The sequence below is a fragment of the Mustela nigripes genome, chromosome 12 (genome assembly GCF_022355385.1).
Source record: "Mustela nigripes isolate SB6536 chromosome 12, MUSNIG.SB6536, whole genome shotgun sequence".
Lineage (NCBI taxonomy): Eukaryota > Metazoa > Chordata > Mammalia > Carnivora > Mustelidae > Mustela > Mustela nigripes.
In genome coordinates, this window is record NC_081568.1 from 141,685,568 (window position 1) to 141,709,438 (window position 23,871).

Sequence of the window (23,871 nt, forward strand, 5' to 3'; positions counted from 1 at the left end):
AATAAAGTTGTTCAAGGATAAATTAAATTTTGGAAAGATTTTCATTTATTTTTCTGTGTGATTTTAAAGGGAAGTTATAATAATATGCTGGTAAATACTATATCCCAACATAGAATATTATATTGGAAAATTATTTTTAAAAATCTGATTTGTGTATGTTCTTCTTATAAATATCAGTCAATATTTTTTTCTGAGAATATTGGAATTAATGTGAATTTCATTTGACTCTTACATAGGAGATTAAATATCTTGCAAAATATTGCAATATACCAAATCATGTATGTTTTGTGTTATAAAACTAAAATGAGCAAAGGGAAAATTCATTGAGTAAACTATAATTTGTCAATTCAGACAATTTTTTAAATTAATGTAACATGGATAGTTTTACTATCTTGTTTTGTATCTTTGGGTAGTAGATGATCTGAAAGAAGTTCTATTTCAAACATTTTAGAAAAGATGGAGGTATTTCTTCATATTATGAGATTCTAGGGAAAAAAAATTTCTCTAACCTTAGAAGGCTTTCAGAATTTTGGTGTTGATTATAGAAAATACATCAATGAAGAAGAGAATATGAGTGTAGGGAAAAATCCAGTGTCGATCCATGAACACTTATAGTTGAGCTTTAGATGGTAAAATAAAAATGGTAGAGAAAAAATATAAACATAGAAGAATTATTCATACCTTGGTATAATCCTGAAAGCCAACATGTAAAGTGAAGCGAGTTTTACTAAAACTTAAAAGTAATGAAAATAATTTAATTTCAGATTTCATGTGGAAATGTAACTCATGACAAGTTAGTATCGAGGATAACTCAGTGAAAGCAGAATTCTTCACTTTGACATTTGTACTTAATACCAGGAAGAAAGATGTTTAGCGGAAAAATCCATGTTGATTTCTATTTTAAGGTAGACACATACTCATTACCTTTCCAAATGATCTAAAACCATTTTTTCTGGGTTGCCTGGGTGGCTCATTTGGTTGGGCAACTGCCCTGGGTTCAAGTCATGATCTCAGGGTCCTGGGATCAAGCCCAATGTCAGGTTCCTTGCTCAGCTGGGAGTCTGCTTCTCTCTTTGACCCTCCCCCATCTCGTACTCTCTCTCTCAAACACATAGGTAAAATCCTTAAAAATAAAATAATTTTTTCCTAAAATGTTTTTCCAGTTTAACTGAGGTACAATTGACAAATGAAATTGTAGGATATTTAAAATACATAATGTGATGATTTGATATACATATACTTTCTGAAAGGATTCTTCCCATTGAGTTAATTAATACATCTTTAATATATATTTTAAATGAAATGTAACGAATTGTTTTCAAAGGACTCAACTGGTCTCAGATTTGATTAGAGATGAATGAAAATATACTCCATTCAAGTTCATTGGAGGCTAGATCACTAAAACCAACTTCAAGGATCTGGAAATCTCAAAATGTAGAAGAGGGGAGGAATTTTATGAGAAGAACTTTTGGAGCAAGCTGGCGAGCACTTAGAGAGGGCCTTTTGAGGGAGGAGGGAATTTAGCCCTTAAATCCAGAATAGTGGAAGGGCCCAAGACCACTCAAGTTCTTCTCTTCAGTGAGTAGATACAGTATACTGGAATTAGACTTATGTTTGAGAAATTAAGACAGTAAAATGACTAAAATAGGATTTCATCTTCAGGCTAAGATGTAGTAGCTTATATCTGGCTAACATGTCTGTCAAAAAAGAGTTGAACAAAATTTAAAAAATAAACAAAAAACAATAAAACCTTATTTTAAAAAATATATCTGAAAGACTCACAGTCTTTAGAGAAAGAAAAAAACACAAAGGTATACTCTATGGATGGTTTTTTAGCTCAGGGCATTTGCCAGTTACTGGTATTACAAAGAAATCCCAAAGAAGAAGTAGCTCAGAGCCTATGCCATGACATTGGGCTAGAGAGAACAGAAACAGAACAGTATTAAAGCCACCAGGGAAGACAACACTTGATGGAACAAGATTCTGGAGAAAATAGTTGTATATCCATGCACTGAGACACAACAAAGTAAAAGGAAATAAGCTACTAAAAAGGCTAAAATGGGAACCAAAGATTTATGGAGTGTCACAATGCAATGGAAACAATATAATATAGTTTTAGGCTCCATTAAGGAAGGCAGGCCATGTTGAACACCTCAGGCTTTCCGCTGAAATCCCTGATGGCTATCACAAATGAAGTAAGAGCACATCAGAGAGAGATGAGCTCTCAGTGTTTCTGAAACACAGCTTTAACTATATCTAAGAAGTCTGTCTCTATTTCCTCTGCCAGCTGGAAGCATTAGACCTCCTGACTAGAAGTCTGTAACAACATCTAGAGCCTCATTATGTGTTCATAATAAATGGCCAACATTCAATCAAAAAGACTACCAACTTTTTCCAAGATTTAAGATGAAATAACCAAAAGCTGAGAAAGAAAACAAACAGTTGAAGTGCACAGACAACTAATCCAGATACTGGAGTTACAAGATATAGAGGCTTCCATAGGTCAAAACAAAACAAAACAAAACAACAACAAAAGCTGGGGTGGAGTTTACAAAAATTAGTAAATGAAATAAAAAAATTTAATGGCTGATACAGTAGCTCATAGGTCTAGCTGAAGAGAGGATTAAAAACCTGGAGTCCAGGTCTGTAGAAAATAGATTGATGCATAAGAGAAAAAAAAAAATTGTGAAAATACAGAAAAGAGCGCAAAATGTGTGGAATACTGTGTACAAGTCTCTCTGGATTTCCAAAGGGAGAATGGAGGACAAAGGCATTTTTTGGAGAATTCTTAGCATATATCTCTTCAAATTGATGAATTAGATCAAGCTGTAGATAATAATTATAATGATATCATCATCATTGATGCAATTAAACATTAGTCTTTGCTTGTAGAACCTCCTTTTAATCATGAGAAAATATCAAACAGATTAAAGGATAACCTACAAAATAACTTTCTGGTACTTTTCAACAGTGTCAGGAAGGACAAGGGAAAGACTGAGAAAGTGAACTATTGGATGACTGACAACAAAAATGCAATTTAGGATCCTGGGTTGGATCCTATAAATGGAAAAAGGACGTCAGTGAAAAAACTGTTGAAATTTAAATTAGGTTTATAGTTTAGTTTATAGACTTGTACCAATGTTAATTTCCTATTTTTGACATGGCTCTGTGGGTAAAAAATATGTTAACATTAGGATGAGCTGGCTAAAAGACCTATGGGAATTCTGTACTATTTTTGCAACTTTTCTCTAAGTCTGAAAACATTTCAAACTAAGAAGTTTTTAAGTTATAATATATATCATTGAATGTTATACTATATTTTTACCATGTTGAATACCACAATTTTTTTAGCACAGTCTACCAGATGAATTCATTTTGTGTATATCTTTAAATAAAGCTTCTCTTTTTATCTCTGTTTACATGAGGAGTATCCCAAATTTGTCATAATAAGTAGTTAAATAACTGCTACCCTTTGCAAATAATCCCTAAATAAATAGTTTTTTTTTTAATATGGTGTAACTAATATATATGACAGAAATAAATACTGGAGAGACTGAGCTGATATTATCACTGTAATATAAAAATTTAAAAAATAGCAGCATCAATATTCTTATTAGTTTTATAAATAACATTTAAGTTTATATTTATAAATTTATACTAATAAAGTGGCAGTCATATTAATTTTATATTTATCAGGATTTCATTAGCAAAAGGCACGTTACTTCTATAAAAACTTGTAAAGCACTGCACAAAAGTAGGGAGTACATTTATGACAGGGATTCTACCTGTAGTCCCTAAAAGAGTGCTTGATAACGTTTATTTGATCAGTAAGTGGATAGACTAATCTGTGTAATTAACACGCATAGATAAGCCTGCCCTATATTTGGTTCTATTTAATTTCTTGAGGAATAGCACGCTTCATACTCACATATTAAATAAGCAATTTCATGAAATGCTACATAACTTCTTGGTTATAAAACTAAATGATTAAATGGCTTCCATAAACATGTATAAAATCATCTCAATTTCAGCTATCATTTTGGCACAGATTTGAGACTAATATCTGCTTCAAATTAGGATAATCTTATTAAGAGCTAAATCAGAATGCTACCGATCTCTATTACAGACCACTTAAAAATATGGAGAAGAATAGCCAGAATTACCACAACTACTGAATCAGCGTAATCTTAAAAGTCGGCAGTGCTATATTCTGGAATGAAAAAATACAGACTTTGGAATGTTATTGGAGGAAGATAATTGAATATTTGAAGGTACAAAGCATGCACTTGGTGGAAGTTGTACCAAGGATGGAAGGAGTGAAAGGCAGCTACATGGAAGTAAAATTTTTTTCTAGAAACTTAGTCTGACAGTAATATGCTTGTCTGACATGTGGTACGCTTCAGTCATGCAAAAATACACAAAGGTCGTTTTCCCCAGCACGTGTCTAGTCTACAAGACAATCCACAAATGCACTGAGGTCTCCTAGCAAAATGAAGGAAGAAAGAAAAAAGTTTTCAGTGTTTAGTTTCCTAGCAAATGCCTTGCAGTGACTTGAAGTTTGGGTCCTTTTGATTAAACATGGCTGTGTTATGCCAATAATGAATGTGAGCAAACCCAGAGTTTGGATGTAGATTTTTGTTATTGGTAAGGACTTTTTGGGTCCCCAAGAAAGAATGGTATATAACTTAATACCTAACCAATTATTTCACCCCTGCTTTTTAGTAATTTTTAGATAATTCTTCAAGTAACTTTTCAGGGCTTACAGGAAACATCTTTGTCAGTATTTTTGTGGTAATTACATGGGATGTAATTTCTCTTTGATAAGAAGCTTCACACACACACACAAAATGCTTCTTTTAAAAAAAATCTTCTCTCTTAACCTATAATCATAGATATTTTTGTTTTTCTTTTTTTTTTTAATAAGATTTTATTTATTTATTTGACAGACAGAGATCACAAGTAGGCAGAGAGGCAGGCAGAGAGAGAGAGGGAAGCAGGCTCTCCTCTGTGCAGAGAGCCCAATGCGGGGCTCGATCCCAGGACCCTGGGATCATGACCTGAGCTGAAGGCAGAGGCTTTAACCCACTGAGCCACCCAGGCGCCCCTATTTTTGTTTTTCTTAAAGAAACACAGTGATGGACTTGAAAAATAAATAGTCTGTCCAGAAATCACAGGGCCAGTGTTTCTTATAATTGATTCATGGAGAAACGATTAATCACTGATAACCAAAAGTACTCGCTGCGGAAAATTCTCCTTCCTCCCTTCCTCCTTCCTTTCTTCTTTTCTTCCTGCCTTCCTGCCTATCTTTCTTCTTTCTCCTTTTTCTTTCTTTTTAGTCTTTTAAGTAAAAACGGATTATTTCCCATTTTATTCAAATTAGTCCATGTTGGTAAGGACAATACAAGCCCACATATTTTCCAAGACACAGATACTTTTAGATCTGTTGTTGTTGTTGTTGCTATATTTTTACTATAATGAATCTTAAAGGAAATAATATACTGAGGTGACTTCTCTGGGTCCTCCATGGCCCCAGCCTGAAGACTACCTGCTTATTTAACACACTGTCCCCTTTAGCGTCATTCCCTTTGCAGCTGCTGGTCAGCTGTAGAGGGGGAAAATACCTGAATCTATCCTAGATTCTGTGTTGGAGACAGCTGGAATTTGACAAGGTCAGTCGGACACAAAGCTGTGTGATTTCCAAATAAAGCAGCAAGCTGGATCTTCTTCTGGCCACCCTTGTGCTTTCCTGCTAGGGATGAAATGACTGGCAAGTACCAGTTTGGGCTCCAGAAGTAACTCTAACATTTAAGAAATGAGTCTGACCACTTATCCTTTTTTTTTTCTTTTTTTTAAAGTAATTTTTAGACTTTTAAAGTTAGTAATTTGTCATTTGTAAATAACATCCTCACAAGGCTCTGGGTCAAAAATTATTATTCTACCAGGAGTGTTGGCTAAGTAAACACTGTTGTTAATAATATTAAAATTGTCAAATGCCCACCTGCCCAAGCCTATAATTTTATTATATGTATTATTATATCTGGCATATATTATATATAACATATTATATACACTATAATATAAAAATAAAAATAATACAAAATATAAAATAAATATATTTTATATTTATATTTATCTAAATAAATAAAAGTAATATAAAAATTATAATTTGGGGGGGTGGGAAAAAAGCAGACAATGGAGGTTTCAGTCATTTTACTCTTGGCAGTGCCCATCAGGAGGGAAGGATTTGCTGATATAAATTAGAGCAGGTTGGTAAATTATGTATATGTCTTTAGAAACATGTTTTGTAGCTTTAATTTCACTACCTTCATATTCAGTTTCATGCTATACATGGTCTGTCGAGATGGATTTCACAGTAATTAGGCGAGTTGATGGTTTCAGGATTTGCATCATGGTGTATTTCACAAGCCTATCAAGTCTTGTAGTGTTTCATTGATAACTGTCATCACCCTGCAAAGCTGACCCCACTCACCTGCTGGTTTCATCAGACGCCCAGTTCCACTGTAGCACCAGGATATTTGTAAGAGATTCATAGTCTTAGGAGAGAAGGAACTACATGACCCTGAAGAGCTTGTTTATATAATATTCTACCAAGTGTATGCATTTATTGTTATTTTGCATTTTCTCCCACCAGAAACCAAAACATATTCATCACTTTGAGGAAATGTATAAATGAAACTACCCCCAAAGTCTCCAACAAATGTTTTATTATGGAATTTGTAAAAGGGTTTACCTAGTAAATCATAGTGAGTTACTGATAGATTACTATATCATATCCTAACTACTTGAAGGGATGTAGGCAAGCCAGAGAGTAGAAGGAGTCATGGGCAAATCCATCTTTTTATTTGTTTATTTATCTTTAAAAGATCATTTATTTATTTATTTATTTGCCAGAGAGTGAGATCACACATAGGCAGAGAGGCAGGCAGAGAGAGAGGTAGAAGCAGGCTTCCCAATGAGCAGAGAGCCCAACGTGGGGCTCAATCCCAGGACCCTGAGACCATGACCTGAGCTGAAGCCAGAGCCTCAACCCACTAAGCCACCCAGGCACCCCAACAAGTCCATCTTTTGGTTGGCCTTGGGAGCATGAGTTTTGCCACACAATTTGGCACTGGACTATAAGCTGCCTCTCATATTACCTAAGTGTGGCATGTATGTTTGTTCTATCTCAAAAAATCCCTGCTTTCTAAACAGTCTATGTTTTTAGTATGGTGTCAGTTAAGCACTTAAGCTCTTGCTTATGGCAAAAGAAAAGGAATTTTTCATCGAGAATTGGCTGGCTGGCTGGCTATCCATCCATTGACACATCCATCAACCCATCAGTCCACCTATTCACCCTCCCTCCCAAACCTTCCTCCCTCCATCATCCATCCACCCACCCATTCACCTCCCTATCCATCCATCCATCTACCTGCCCATCCACCTCTATCCATCCATCCAACTCCATCCACCTATCTATGAATTCATCTATCCAGACATCCATGAATGAACTATGGCACTTGAAAATAAGACAAAAAACAATAACACCCCCCAAAACAAAAAACACGAAAAACAACACAAACAAAACAGTTTTTATATATTTGAAGACAGAACCATTGGGAAGTTTAATAAAAAATTTAATTCCCGGTTCTCACTTAAAAAATTATGGTGATTTTTTATGGTCTGAGGTAGTACCTAAGAATCTATATTTAATAAATTTCTCTGCAATTTAATTGCAAGTGCTTTTTCTACCCATGTTGGAAAACACTGACTTGGAGAGTCTGTATTAAAGATGATTCTGGTGGGGCGCCTGGGTGGCTCAGTTGGTTGGACGACTGCCTTTGGCTCAGGTCATGATCCTGGAGTCCCGGGATCGAGTCCCACATCAGGCTCCCAGCTCCATGGGGAGTCTGCTTCTCCCTCTGACCTTCTCCTCGCTCATGTTCTCTCTCACTGTCTCTCTCTCAAATAAATAAATAAAATCTTAAAAAAAAAAAAAAAAGATGATTCTGGTTTTCACAGTTTATCAATTTCTTTGCTATTCAACTGATACTTCCAGAAATGGTGGTCTATAATAAAGTATTTGCAACGTAAGTATTTGATTCTGGCAATTTGAAACCCAAGCTTATCCCAGAAGGGCATTATTAGCCTGCTATGAACCCAGCATTTATTCCTGCTTTCTTTTTTATTGACTCTTGCTTGACCTACTCAGAAATAACTATTATTTGGGTCCACTGAGGCCCCAGGCTGTTACGTATTTAGCACTTCCTTCTCCAGCTTTAAGCCAGTCAGCTTGGTTGAGCTATATAAAAAGCATTTGAACAGCAGTGTTTCTTTCTGGTTGTTTATTTAACTGCATATTAGTTCACTGTTGCTTGCTGGATTGTTTTCTTCTTTGCCTGACGGAAAGGGTAAGATACCTGCTTCTTTTGCTCCATGTTGTGTACAGCCTTCAACGAAAATTATTCAGCAGATTTTGCTCTGTCAACCTTCCCTTATTTTAAAAACTTTCTTTACCTGTAGACCTTTGTATTTTTTAGGATTTTACTCTGATTTGTCTGAGATTTCTGTTTTAGTCGTAATATACCAAATGGTATATGGGAATGTGATTTATAGAGTCCTATAAGAATCTGAATGGGGCGCCTGGGTGGCTCAGTGGGTTAAAGCCTCTGCCTTCGGCTCAGGTCATGATCCCAGGGTCCTGGGATAGAGCCCTGCATCGGGCTCTCTGCTCAACAGGGAGCCTGCTCCCCCTTCTCTCTGCCTGCCTTTCTGCCTACTTGTGATCTCTGTCTGTCAAATAAATAAATAAAATCTTTAAAAAAAAAAAAGAATCTGAATGGTTGGGGTGCCTGGGTGGCTCAGTCGGTTAGGTATCAAACTCTTGATCTTAGCTCAGGTCTTGATCTCAGGTGTTGACCTCAGGGTCTTGATTTCAAGCCCCACATTGGACTCTGTGCTGGATAAGGAAAAACTACTTTAAAAAAAATCTGAATGGTTTATAGGATTTATTTAAGATTCCTCCCATCCTGACATGTACTTCTTTTTCTGTAGTTTGTGTGTGTGTATGCGTGTGTGTGTATGCATGTGTGTGGATATATGTAGGCTTGCCTGCTTTCATTTCCTGTCAGTTCCTGAAGGAGAAATAACATCATTTAATTACTGGCCATTTAAATTAGTGGTAATTTTGTACAGCCATATAAGCTGACACAGAGTTATTATTTCAAATACATTATTTCATCTTCCTCATGAATGTATTTATATTAGTCAGAGTAGGAGTGAGTCCTGAATTTTGGTGAGAGTTTATGTGAACCCATTGCCTATTTCCAACAATTTGTGTTCATTTTACTGCCTGTCTTCTCCAACTCATACTCTACTGTCTATTCCAATCGCAAATACCTCAGAAAACTATTAAATAGTCTAAAGAGATAAAAGGTAGACCTGAATCCCCACTTCTGTTTGCCCTTTGGATAATCCAGTTTAGATTCTTACATTACAACTGAGTGAGTCTCAAAAATGAAATTCTGATCATGGTGCTTCCTATCTTCACATTCCTTCAATGGCACTATTTTGATTATAAGATAGGAAACTCCAACATGACAAATTTGTCTTGCTGATCTTATTGCTCCTTATTTACTGAGCCTCACATCCTGCTATTCCCACAAACTATGCTTAGCCCCTAACGGTCTATATTGTTATCATTGTTGTGCTTGCCCATGATTGTCTCTCAGCTTAGAAGTCACTCCCCAGCTTGCCCACCCAAGGGTTATTTAAGAAAGTCTAAGTGCGAGCTCTTCTTAAGAAGGAGCTGTGAAACTCTTGTTCTGTATTCCTGGCTCTCATAATTTCCCTGTGTCATCCTTTATCATAAAAGGTGTTTCATGGCATTAAAATCCTTATTTGTCTCATCTGTTCCTTTTTGTGGAAAAAAAAAAATGACTTCATTTTGCTCATTTAAAAAATCTTTGTGCCTAGCCAAGTATCTTATAGGAAATAAATGCTGATTTAAGAAATAGATATTTGCATATGGTAAGGAAGACAGAATATAACACATTGGCATATTTATCTTCATTGGCCTCAATTATATTTGATATAAACCCTATTTCACTTGCCAAATTATTTGATGCTAAAGATTTTGTGTTTTTATGCTTTGTTGAAGAGTCGAGGTCTAAATTCTATCTCTTAAATATATCTTATATTAACATTCTCCTACCTGTCTCTTGTCATTACCTCAGGAAGCAATTTAAATATAATCTCATAAATCAAACTTGACCTCACCTTACCACAAACCTCAGCTATAGGACAGTTAAATCATTGGAAAAATCATGTATGTTTATCCTCTTTCTCCATGTGGAAATGGCAATTTTGAGTCTGCTTTGATCATTTTTTCTTATCCCGGTGTTTACGAAGATTTCAGATGTTGTTACATTTTGATATTCCTGATGTGAGATGATATACCATTCTTTCTATCTTGATCTTTTCCTGCCTGCTTTCCCTTTGGCTAACCTCCCCTTTGCTTGCCTAACCCAAAGGCTTAGGTCACATGTCTGTTGAAATAGCATTTTTTTTTTTTAATTTTAAAGAATTTATTTCTTTATCTGAAAGAGAGTATGAGAGAGAGAGAGAGCACGCAGGGCCAGAGGGAGGGGCAGAGTTAGAGGCAGACTCCCCACTGAGCAGGGAGCCTGATGTGGGGCTTGATCCCAGGACACTGGGATCATGATCTGAGCCAAAGGCAGACACTTAACCAACTGAGCAACCCAGTGCCCCTGAAATAGCACTTATTTGAGGAAGAATTTCTTTTGCCCGATGCAGGGCTCCATCCCAGAACCCTGAGATCATGACCCGAGGTGAAGGCAGAGGCTTTAACACACTGAGCCACCCAGGAGCCCCCTTGAAGAAGAATTTCTTGATTGAAGATGGAATGTCATGACTTTAACTTAAGCCCTGCTTTTGCCCCATCAGATCACTTATGGTTTTGTAACATAGTAGTATATTCACTTCTCTTTTTTTGTCCCTGAAGTATAAAAGTGTTGAGAACAGATGCTGTTAAATCCATCCACATAGAAATGTGCATGAACAATAAATTTTATTAAGTTAAAACGTATCTATGTTAAAGAGAACCGAAATTGTTTTTGAAAAATAAGCTTACTTTTCTTGAAATATCCATCTACAAAGATTCAACTTAGAACCTTCAAAAGTAAGTTTGGAATTACTGTTTTACAATTCGGTATAAACTTTGGGATGGGTAAAACAAAGCTAAGCTATGTTATCTTCATGTATCTCATAGGACACTGTTAAGTTGCTTTCTTATGCCAGGAAGCTTCAACAGCGTTATTGTTTGCTTCTTTTTGAGAACTCCTGAGCCATCCAGAAGTCACTGAATCAGAAGATGCTTAGGGAAGGTCACTGTCAGCTTCTTGGTGATCCAGCAGTTGCTGGTGTGCTGATGAGTGAGGGTACAACTATGTTTGAGTGAGAGGCACAGCCAAGTGGAGAGGTAACTGTCTGGCTGCAGAACAGGCAGGAGAAATCACTAGTAAAATATAGATAAGCCAGAATAAACCCTTTAGGGGTGTAAGGCAGATTCACTCAGAATTAATTAAGGATGACAGGAGAGACACAAGCTTAGTCCGTGTCTAATGTAGCACTTGGCCTTATTGTGTTATATGTCAGATGCTCTGGCTCTTGGCTTCCCATTACTTGAGGACCCACAGATTTTCCCTTTCAATATGTGGGGAGCTATACAATAAGTGAGCAGCAGAGTCCAAATGCATTTTGTTCCCATGAACACCTTGGATATTGGGAGTTTGGTCCTCCTTCCCCAAACTTCTCTAAAATCTCAGAATCCCATATCAATAGGGAACCAGTGTTACCTAAAGGAGTTTATTCATTGACTTGTGAGTTAGTTGCTGAGCTATCTGACAGATTCTAAAATTACAGAAGCATGCTTCTCTCCTTTTCCAATAAGTGAGTAAGTAGCTATTGAACTAATTGGTACTTGAAGAAATCTGAATTCTCACATTTCAGGATATGCCTCTTAAAATGGTTTTCCTAAAAACCTTCTCTTATGTACTCTTTTTGGAAATGATATTTAGAAAATATGCTCATGGAAATGACATAGTGCACACCATGCCAATCCTTGCCATAGCTGTTTACTGATGTTTAATGAACTCACATTTATTTATAGCCCATCCGTCTTTTCTCCTTGCCAGGACATAGTGTTGTTTTCGTTTTATCCAGGTGCTTTTCCTTTTAATGTTCAGCGCGTTGTCAACCCTACCTTATCTGAAGTAAATGATGTTACTGGCTTTCCTAGGGGAACACAGTAAATATCAGTAGGTAAATAGAAGCACTGGTAACTTCTGCAGTGCCATCTTTATCTCTGTCACCATTATGGTGATGGAAAGCATGCAAAGCCTGCCGGTCCATTCCATCTCTCTGGCTGTATCCCTTGCACTTGGGGGAATGTGACTCATGTTTAACTGCACATGAGTTCTAATTACTTTTGAAATACTGCAGCATCAAGTGAAGATATACTTTCAATACTCAGCAGTGCTCAGAGGCCCAATAACCATAAGCAGCATCACTGATAGTCTTTCATCTATTTATCCATTCATGAATGTCTCAAGCTTAAATAAGAAGAGTCTATCTTTTAGGGAGTCCAGCAAGTGTTCCCATGTGGAAAGGCCTCTTGTTCTAACCTATGAATGATGAGTGGAAATAAAGTTGGATAAGAGGAAAGGGGAACCTTCCAAATGGTGGGTACACCAAAACTACTTTAATGTGGAGGAATACGTCAGGGACAAGGGGCAGAGAGGAGGTTGCATGGCTAGAGTGAACAGGTTGAGTGGGGAGCATTCGAGATGGTGCTACAGAGATAGGGCGGGGTCATATTGTGCAAAAGCATATTAGCAATGTCGGCGATCTTTTTATCCCCAAAGCAAGGAGAAGTGTCTGAATGTTTTAAGGAGTTTGAGTGTGTTTCTTTATGAGGCATGTGTGTCTTTTTGGGTGTTTCCATGTAGTATTGTTATACCCATGGCATGTGCATCTCTGCCTACATCTGTGTTTCACTGAGCCTATGTGTTTGTGTGAGTGGCATAATCACATTAACCTATTTAACAAATACTTAGGCATTTAGTAAGTGTTTATTACTGTTCTGTGTGCTAGAATGAGATCTGTGTAAGACATGCAAGATCTTTGATTTCATGGAAACATATTCTCATAGGAAAAGCCAAAAAAAATAGTTAAGAAATGATACAATGATATAGTGATATAATGTCACGTAATGACATGTGTTATAAAGAACATTAAGTAGAGTAAAGGGATAAAGAATGACCAGCCATGTTGATCTTGAAAACCAAGGTTAGCAGATTAGCTATGGGACAATGTGGGGAAGAGCATTCCATCTTGAGAAGAGTAGGTGAAAGGCTTCAAGGAAGATATGGGCTTAGGGTGTTTAAAGAATAGTGAAAAGCCTATGGAAGAGATACCATGATAGGACAGGAGCCAATATGGGTTGGTAAAGGTAGTCTCGGCTTAGAACTAGAGGACTTACCTGGCATATTTAAAAGTGTCTTCCCACCATGAAGCGTGGGTCACAGATTATGACTATCAGGAGGATAAAAGGGTAGAAGCAAGGATAGAAGGATAGTGGCTTGTAGAGGAGAATCAGATTCTAGACATACTTTTGAAGGGGGAACCAATAAGGCTTGCTGATGGATTAGCTGTAGGATGTGGGTAGGGTGAAGACAGGTAGAAAACTGATCTTTTTTAGGCCTGTGTAACTGGATAAATGGTGGGGTTATACACTGAGATGGAAAACATGGAGAGAAGAATGGGTCTGAGGAGGGACAACTGAGTGGCTCAGTTGGTTAAGCATCCAACTCTTGGTTTGAGCTCAGGTCCTGGTCTCGGTTGTGAGATTGGCTGTGTATCTGGCTCTATGCTCAGCAGAGAGTCTGCTTGAGATTCTCTCCTTCTGCCCCTCCCCTAACTTGCACATGTGCTCTCTCTCTCTCTCTAAAATAAATAAATCTAGGAGTACCTGGTTGGTTCAGTCCCTTAAGCATCTGCCTTCATCTCAGATCATGATCCCAGGGCCCTGGGATCAAGTCCCACATCAGTCTCCATGCTCAGCAGAAAGCCTGCTTCTCCCTCTGCCTCTGCAGCTCCCCTGTACTCCTCTCCCTGTTTGTGCATGCTCTCTCTCTCTCTTTCCTTCTCTCTCTCAACAAATAAGTAAAATCTTTAAAAATAAATAAAACTAAATAAATCTTCTTTAAAAAAGAAGAATGGGTCTAAGGAGAAATTAAGTATTCTGTCATATTGTATGTGGGTATTTTATCATGTTAAAAGGCATTCAGGGGCGCCTGGGTGGCTCAATGGGTTAAGCCTCTGCGGCTCAGGTCATGAGCCCAGGGTCCTGGGATTGAGCCCCACATCAGGCTCTCTGCTCAGCAGGGAGCCTGCTTCCCCCCCCCCCCCGCCCGCCGCCTGCCTCTCTGCCTACTTATGATGTTTGTCAAATAAATGAACAAAATCTTTAAAAATAGAGGCATTCAGACACACCTTTGCGATATCCAAGTAGAGATTAGATTATGAAATTGTGAGTATGGTTTGCATTTAGAAAATATCACCCTGCCTTTGATATAGAACAGATTGTAAGGGAAGTGTTCTTCCTTCCCACCCTACTCTTAGTAACCATACTGTAGTCAGAGTGTGATTTAAATACACATACTTAAAGGAGGAGGTGGTAGAAGGCGGTGATGTAGTAACAGTGAGGAGTTCCAAACACAACTTGGGTTTCATAGTGGAGTGGTATTGGCTGCCAGCCAAACTAATTTGGTCCTGATTTCCTGATGGGGGAGGAAAATGAGACATCCTCCTCTTTCCATTCAGCTTCATAACTCCTTCACTGCACATCATGTGAGACTGCAGACTGTGGCATACAAGACTTCAGGTTAGATCCAACGAGACATGAGGTAGTTGATGTCATTTGGTATTGAGCAAACAGCATTTTGCTCCTACCCTCCTGATTAATAAAAAGTCTGCTGTCCAATATAACAGCCACTAGCCACATACAGGTATTTAAATTTAATTTAGATCAAAATTAACTGTTAGAAATTCAATTCTTCAGTAACATATTTGATGTGCTTGATAGCTGTGTGAGACAAGTGGCTACCATACTGGACAAGGCAGACACAGAATTGTTTCTATCGTCATAGAAAGTTCTTTGGACAGCTCTGGTGTTGAGAGAAATAAATTGGACAATAAGCAGATTTCAGTCTTTTCAGTTCAACTGTATGCCTACATTACATGCAAATGTTTCTTTTGCATGTAGAATCCTGTCTCGATTCAGACCTAAGTGGGAGCTTATGACAGGTACTAACCAGTAACTTGAAACCATATATCCCTGTATTTTTCCTATAGGGGTTTGACCTTTAAAGTACAAACTGCACGGGCGCGCGCGCACACACACACACACGTCATTTAATAAAACAACAAATCATTGCTCTTCCAAAGTAAGGCCTGGGAACATGGCTCCTGCATCAGTTCAAAGAAACACAATGAAAGCTAGAGCTGGTCAAAGCTTGTCCCTTCTAATAGGTTCTCAGAAATGTACTTTCTATTCCTTTTGTCCCAGTTTGATGAAGCTTTGCTACTACAGAAAATTATGTAAGTTGTAAACAAAGAGCTACATCATTATGAGCAGAACCTAATGTAATATCAGCCTTTAATGGTCTTTTATAAACCGTGTATGAACAGCAGTGCCTTACAGAAAACCAGCACAATTGATCTAAAGAAAACTCCTTCATTCTGCACACTAACTAGTACCAGAATAAAGAACACGCTGGCAAACAATGAATTGTATTGAAATAGAAAAATATGTGAAGCAAGGCTGCCAAATTATTTATCTTTCATTAAAGGAGAAAATCACACATAATTATCCCTGGTAAATGAGCATGTTTGTGAAAGTTTGCATTGGGCTCAGAAATAATAACCATAAAAAATCCTCCATTTAATCAAGTTAAAATAACTGTCTGTTTTTATGTAAATTTTAGGAAAGGGACTTCTGAGCAAAGAATGCATTGAAAAGGGAGCAAAAATAGCCGTCTGAGTCCTGCTTGATCATCAGTAGAGAAGAATCAACGTGGATTTTCACAGGCAAGTGGAGGAGCTCATCCAGGGTGAAGGTAGGGTTCTATCCCTGTAACTTCATTACTGAGCAATTACAATGTGTAGCTTTATAATTCATGCATCAGCAAGTAACAGTCGAATGGGTTTTAGCTAGAGAGACTTGGAACCCCATGCCCAGAAAGGAAGCGGTTATGTAACACTTTGTGATTTTACTTATTTGTATTTGCATGTGTGTGTGTGCATGTCTTGCAAAATTAAATAGGACATGCCAGACAAAGATCCCAAAGAAGAATTTGCATTTTGGCGAGGAGATAATATGCAGGTGTCATCTCGTTTTTGTAGTCAGGAGCAAAAGTCTCAGCCAACCAACCTGAGACCTTTCAAATTTTAGTACAGCATTGCTTTTGGTTCTAAAGATAAGCTTATGACTATTCAGGAAACAAGGGCATGCCAAATCAAGTTTCCTTTGCTGTTTTAGAGAAACTCCCAAGTCTTATTTGTTTAGTTTTTAGTTTTTATTTTTTTTTAGGGGTAAACTTCTCAGTCTGTAAAATATTCCTGGCAGAAGTTCTGAGTAGACATCTCCTAATATTTTCATTGATGAAGCTTGTCACCCTAGAAAGAGTGAAAATAGATTCCCTGCCTTAGCTATTTTAGGAGAGACTTGGATTAGGATGGAAGATTTCTTGTTCTTCTAGTGTGATCTAGTGAAAATTTTCACAGACTCTGAGACTTAGAAATTCACCTTAGAAACAACCTGTCTGCCTCTGGTCACTGAATTCTTTTCTATTATTCATCCTTGCTTCAAGAAATACAAATTTTCACAAGTACTTTTGTGTTGGTTAATGAAGAAGCTACTTCCATCCTCTTCCCCTTCTAAACAGAGTTCCAGATGACCATTTTATAGACAGTATTTTTTTTATAAGAAGACGTGGTTATTATTTTACAAAATCATATCTCAGGGTTCTATTTCATTCATGTAATTTATTTGACTTGGGAGATCTTTAGGACCTTCCTCCTGTTTTCACCACTGCTCAATTTATAGAGATCACCTGAGTTGATGGTCATGGCTAATAGGAGAGAGAATTTTGGGAGCCACATTGGTGCACTTTGACCTCTCACTTATTTAGCCTTCATAGATTCTTTAGATATACAGGTTCTCTTTCACTTTGCTGCCAAAGGTCTAAAAGTACTAATTACTAATACCAAAGATTAAGAAGTACAAATTTTTTCGTAGAACTATAGAATGTCAGAGCTGGGGGGGAGGGGTGGGACTGAAAGATAATCAAGTCTGTCTCCTTGTGTTCTAAAGACGAAGAAATGGTGATTTACACACAGATGGAATTTGTGAGCCTCAAAACTGAGTCCAAGTTTTGGGTGTCTGAATTGGGTCCTCTTTGTCTGTATCCTCAACGCCCCACCCCAGTGTGATTTTCCTGCAGTGTTTAGTGTCTGACTTAATTTCTCCCTTCTGGGTGGAGTTGCAGACATTACCCTGTGGGGTATGATGCTTTCCTTGTGTGCCCCGCACTCATCCCTGAGCCTTACTGGCCCTTTGTAAACTACCGCTCCCTAAAAGTATGGCAGCCCATTCCCTTCTTTGAGCCTCTGTGACATCTGTTTTCCCAGCTATCATTTTCTTTCTTCTGTCTCTGTGCCTGGGAGTTTATCTGAAATCTGTTCTCAGGATAAACTAGTCAGACTATAAATTCCCCTTATAGGAATTTTGGACAGGAACAGCCTGACTTATCTTAGAACTTTGTCACATCAGAGAATTAGAAAATGTGCTTCATCTTCTCACAGGAGGTATCCCTCAGCATTTTTAGCAGGCAAAATAAATAAGTCTTTAGTGTTTCTCAGGCACTTTTTCTGCTTTCCCTTCTAACTTTTTAGTAAGTGATCCACTTCCTGGATTATCAGGAACATATAATATAGTAATAATAAGTCATAATGAGGACAAAGATTTGGAATGATTTTGGAAGATACCTCATGAATAGAACAAGAAGCCCAACTAGGACCTAGGATCTAAGAGTATCATAAGTATTGCTGGTAAAGATGGATTGGGTAATGCTCTTTGAACCATCTTCCACCTTGAATTGATCTTACCTTCTCAGAACGTGCCTGGCTACAAGCAGGAGTTGGAAAGCAGTGGGGCTTCCCGTCTCTGATCCATGAGGTGGGCAGTAGGAGAAGGGGCACAAACCTAAGGGAGGGCCCTCCTCCAAGAATTTACTTGGCCCCACCCACAGCTGTGCACTAATGGAATGAGGCTCCTCCTAGTTGTCCAGGTCAGGCAAGTCCCTCTTCTCAGGAGGAATGAATAAAACTCAAGAAGGAATGTCAACAAATTTATTTGGGGGTATTCAAGAGAGGTAGGAAATAATGGTGGAGCTATCTGCTGATGTGCAGAATCAGGGATATAGAAAGGAAATTTTTCTAAAAAAGAAAAAAATCTTTCTAAATACTACTTAGTAAAAACTGAAGGTGAAGAGAAGATAAGAAGTTTCTCTTTAGGTAGCATCTCTCATGCAATGTCAAAGTCTGTCTTTATGAGAGGTTTTAAACAAGGGAAGTGTCCAGGGCAATTTGTGTTTATTCTTATGGACGGGAATGGATGCCATGCATGGATGCAATCTCTTAGTGCACAATTTCAATGTCAGACCACATACCAGGTACATGAATGCAGGAAATTAGGGGTCATGTGTTTTTTTTAATTTTGAATTTATGCTTATGCTGGCAGAATTGAAGTAAGAGCTCCCCCCCCACAATAAAATCATCCCCCTCCCAGTAAAATGGACTTGGAAAAGCTGAGCTATCCAGCTGTGTCACTACATCAATCTTGAGTCAATGTACTAAAACACGCACAACCTTCTTTTAACAATGCTTGTATGGGCTTGCGTTTAAGTGCACCCACTGTGCTTACTTATCTGCTACTTTGAAAGAAGGTAGGCTGAGTGCTTGTCAGACTTTAAGGTGCATACAAATACCTAGGTGTCAGCAGTCATGAAGAGGGTGTGGTTTTATCTTACTTTCAGGCCAAGAAGTTAACCTTGCCCAGTTTCATTTATGCTGCCAGAAGACATGAGGCTCATGGTCCAGAGACAAAAGAATTTATTACTCAGTATCCAGCAGACAGCATGAGGTTTATATTCACACTGGTTTCCCTTGCTCTTCAAGTCCTGTGGGGCAATGCAGAGCAGTCCAGGGGAGGCTGCTGCCTAGGCTCTGGGTTTGCATCAGCCCTGAGTTAGTGTGGGACTTAGGAAATTTTAATCTTTGGGAGAGATGCAAACGAATCTGTTCTACCATTGTTCTCAAGGGAGACATGACCTTTAGTAACCTCAATAGCAAACATATTTACCCCTCTACTCTGGAGGGAGATACCATCTCTGCCTTTCAAGCCTGTGTGCTGTACAGGAACCCTTGAAAACAAGAGCTCTCAATGCTTCTTCCCAGAAGAAATGACATATGAGATGCCCATAGAGAAAAATCTCCCAACACTAGGATCTTGTTTAAATAAAAATTCTAGTTCAGTTGGTGTGGGGTGGTTATCTGAAATTCTGCCTCGGGCACAAGCTCTCAGGTGATGTCAGTGATCAAAAGGCAGGAAAGTAGTGGGCATATTTATTGGCCTCTCTAACCTAGCATTCAGTCTGGATTTTAATATGTAGGAGAAAAAAAAAATCTGTCATGATGATGCCCTGGAACAAAACTAACTGATTCCTTTTGTCTCCTGAGGCAAAATGGCATGCTACAAGTTAGCCATTCTCGTCCCTTCATCCAACCCTCACCCTCTCTGTCTCACATACGTTAAATAGCTGTACAGAAATCCTAACTAGACACACACACACACACACACACACACACACACACAGAGACACATACACATAAAATAGCAGATTTAACGTAGTAAGCTTAGAACATTGTAGAATGGCCATACATTTCCGCCATCATAAGAACTCTTCGTTATATGGGATTTAAGGAGAAAAATTTGTTCTGTGGGTAAAAGCATACTTTCCAGAGCTGAACTGTCAGACTGCCATCAAATGTGGATGCTGCCACTTAGTAGATTTGTGAACTTTGGCTAGTTACTAATCTTCTTTGTGACTTGGTCTCTGCATTTGAAAAATGAAATGATATAATCAGTGTCAAGTGTGTGTGGAAGAAATGCTAACCCCTAATAATAGCTACAGAAATGTTTGTTACTAATATTGCTAGTTCCACTAATACTCCTTTTAGTTTGCTTTATTCCTTCAAACCTAATTATGAATAAATTGGCCAAAGAAAGTGGTTGTTTGTAGAGCAATACTAAAATTGAAGTTCATGATATTAAGAATTTGTTATCTGATAAATTAGAGTTCTCACCGATATCATGTTACTTTTTAAAAAAGATTTTATATATCTATTTGACAGACTGAGATCACAAGTAGGCAGAGAGGCAGGCAGAGAGAGAGAGGAGGAAGCAGGCTTCCTGCTGAGCAGAGAGCCTGAGCCCAAGGCAGAGGCTTAACCCACTGAGCCACCCAGGCACCCTATCATGTTACATTATTGAAGACCCAGCAACCACACACTTCTAGTCATTACAAAACTAAAATAATGCTCTATACTACATAAATTGGCAATATATTCCTTATACAAAATATCACAGTCCATATATGTAATTAATGTACCTTCAGTACCGTACCTTAAGTTTAATGCTTTAAAGTACCATAATGCTTTAAAGTACACATACATATAATACATATGATTATTCTGTCATAACATTTATCTAAAGTTAATATACTATTGGCTTGAATAAACATTAATATTTTTACAGTCCCTTAATTTTCTGTACAATTCATTTCAGTTTAACAAATTCAAATGAACGTCTCTTACTTGGCAGTTGTATTACTAGGCACTAGGGACATAGAAAGAGTTAAGATCTAGCCGTTAATGACCTCACACCCTAATGGACAGAAAAAGTGCATATTATAATATGATTATTTAATAAATATATCTATAAAATAATAACTCTCAGAACCCTAGGCCCAGATTAATAACTTTTGGTTTCCTAAATCATGAAGTACATCAGGATTTGAAATAACTGTGGCTCTTTTTTTCTCTCCAAGACATTCTCTGAAGGAAGTACGCCTTTCCTTTTTGCTATTTGCTCTATGCAGGGTATAAACAAATCATTCATTTATTTACAGTAACATGTTAAGTATTCTACCATGTTCCAGGTATCTAGAGGATGTACCCCCCCCCAAATAAATACATAAATTGTGGTTTATGCCCTCAAAGAACCACAATGTACAGGCAAGGAATACAAAGAAACGATAGGTTGCAATGATGTTTGATGTGTCAGTGATCAAGGTAATGCCCAGGTGGCAAGGGACATATGTCTTTTGGACCATGGAGAGGCTTGTTGCTGTTCTTTCCTTTTATTTTATTTTTGAGGTATGAGAGTGATTGAAAATATATTTGCCTCTATTATCTATTTTTATTTTATTTTCAGTAGCTGTTTATTTCTGCCTATTGCTCCCTTCAGTTTCTGCTGCATTATTTCTCTTTTCTGACTGATTTCCAAGGTTTTTATCTTGATGGCACTGCAGTGTCATTGAAAGATTTAATAAAAGAGACAGGGATAGTGTTTATTGGTAGACATGACCTTTTGGTAATTTATCATTAGTTTATCATGTTTTTCTGTACTCTGAATGAATGCTTGTCTCAAAAAACATGATGAAATACAGAAGCATAGAGTAAGAAACCAAGCCCCCTCCTGTTTGACACCCCCCAGTCCCACTCTCCACATGAAAGCATTTTACATTTTTTGTGTTTGTTTCAAGAATTTTTATAAGCATAATCAAGAATCTATACCAAGAGATATAAGTATATAAAGCGGAATACTAACTTTTTAGTACCAATGGATTGCTTTTTCTGTTAAATGGAACCTAAGGTTTCCTTTATCACTACACATAAATTTATCTCATTCTTTTTTAAAAAAACATGCATTACTTATAAACACCAGTGATCTGTACAGAAATATTGCATGTTTGTCATTGTTTTATTGGATGAATTTTTGGAAGTGATATTGAGGTTCAAAGAATATGTGCATTTAACATTTTATTAGATTCCACGAAAATATCTTCCAAAAAGATAGTGCCAATTTATACTCCCAATAAAAATGTTATGAAAGTTCTACACTTTCCACACATGCTTACAACACTGTCTGTATTTTACTAAACTGAAAGACAAATATGGGTATCACCTTTGTTGATGTGCAAGGGTGTGTGTGTTGGGGGGGGTGTTGCCTATTCATATCCTTAACGTACTTTTTAAGTGAAATTGTTTGGGTTTGGACTGGCCTATGGTCCTTCAAAAACCCATAGATGCTTTAGGGGATGAAATTAAGTTTTTCAGATGAGGAGATTTAAAGTAGAATACTTCGGCAAGAAATAAAGGAGAAGCCACACAAGTTTATGGCTCTACATAATGGCAGCATACTTTCACTTTTGCCAGACTATTAAGGTCCCACTCATTCAGTCAAGAATGTCTTTTAAAAAAAGTAATAAAGTTGAAACTCATTTTCCATTTAAAGCTTAATAGGATACTCTTTTTCACCTTTTGAGTACTTTCTATTTAGGTATTTAGACTTTTTTCTTTGTATCCACGTGTGTAGCTTCCCTGCTGAGCTATATAAGATCAGCAAAACTCATTGAGGATATTTAAAGATATTGAGGCTTGTGACCTCAGGACATATGAATAGATCATGTTTATATATCCTAGTTTTGGATAACTATCTCTCTTCCAAAATAAAATTCTGCATTTTTCAAATTTGTTAAAGTAGATAATTCAAGGATATTAACAAGTTTCAGTAAAAATATGCTTGTTCATATCTGTTCATTTAAATATATTGAACAATGTAAACTGTTTTAGAGACAATAGCATATTATATAACTATAAACATTATGTTTAGTGATTATCACATAAAGACAGATATAAATAGTTACAGTAAAACTGTGGGTAATGTTATTCTGGAATATTTGGCAGAGATGAATTTAAACTGAGAATTTTAGTGCAAATTAACTAATTAGAAAATAACTTTTACAACATATATTTAGAATTAAAATGTTGTCTTTTAAGAAATTTAGCTTGACTTAGTATTTTGCAGAACAGCTATTTTAGACACTGCCTTCATTGATTGTTATAATCCTCTCTTTAAATGTACCAAATACACATATTGTTTTGAAGTTCTCAAAAGAAATTTACTAGAATCTATTATATGAATCTTCCTGTATAGAGAGATATTTCTGCTCTACCATTAGTAAGCTTATCTTAACTTGCTACTGGAGAAATGATATTAGTTTAAACTCTAAGCCACTTGAGGGCAGAGGTTTTGTCTATTTTTTCTTATTTCCTCAGCAACTATACTTAGTACTTCGGAGCTTAATAAATCTGTTGAATGAAAAAAAAAAGAATAGAAAAGAAAAAGAAGAAAAATCACGATGATAATTATTTGAATCTATTTGAAAAGATAGATAATCTATTTGACTCTATTTGGAAAAATGATTCACATCATCAGAATACGATTCCCTTTAATGAAATAAACCATCAGATTTTTGCAAGGGCACCATTATTTTTAAAGAAGAGAGATCATATACTAAATATAGATTTTATAGTTATTTAATGGCAACAGATTAGATACATGCATATCATTTTCAATGTTTCTTCGAAAACATTTTTTAATACAAA

At 37.0% G+C, this 23,871-nt stretch overlaps 1 long non-coding RNA gene across 4 annotated transcripts in view; it reads left to right on the forward strand.

Moving 5' to 3' along the window:
- Positions 1 to 23,871, forward strand: part of LOC132028039 (uncharacterized) — a 440,338-nt gene that overhangs the window by 262,476 nt on the left and 153,991 nt on the right. For all 4 annotated transcript variants that reach the window (XR_009407334.1, XR_009407335.1, XR_009407332.1 and 1 more), the window contains one exon: positions 16,065 to 16,196. This is a non-coding gene — a long non-coding RNA (uncharacterized LOC132028039). The remainder of the gene's footprint in view (positions 1 to 16,064; positions 16,197 to 23,871) is intronic.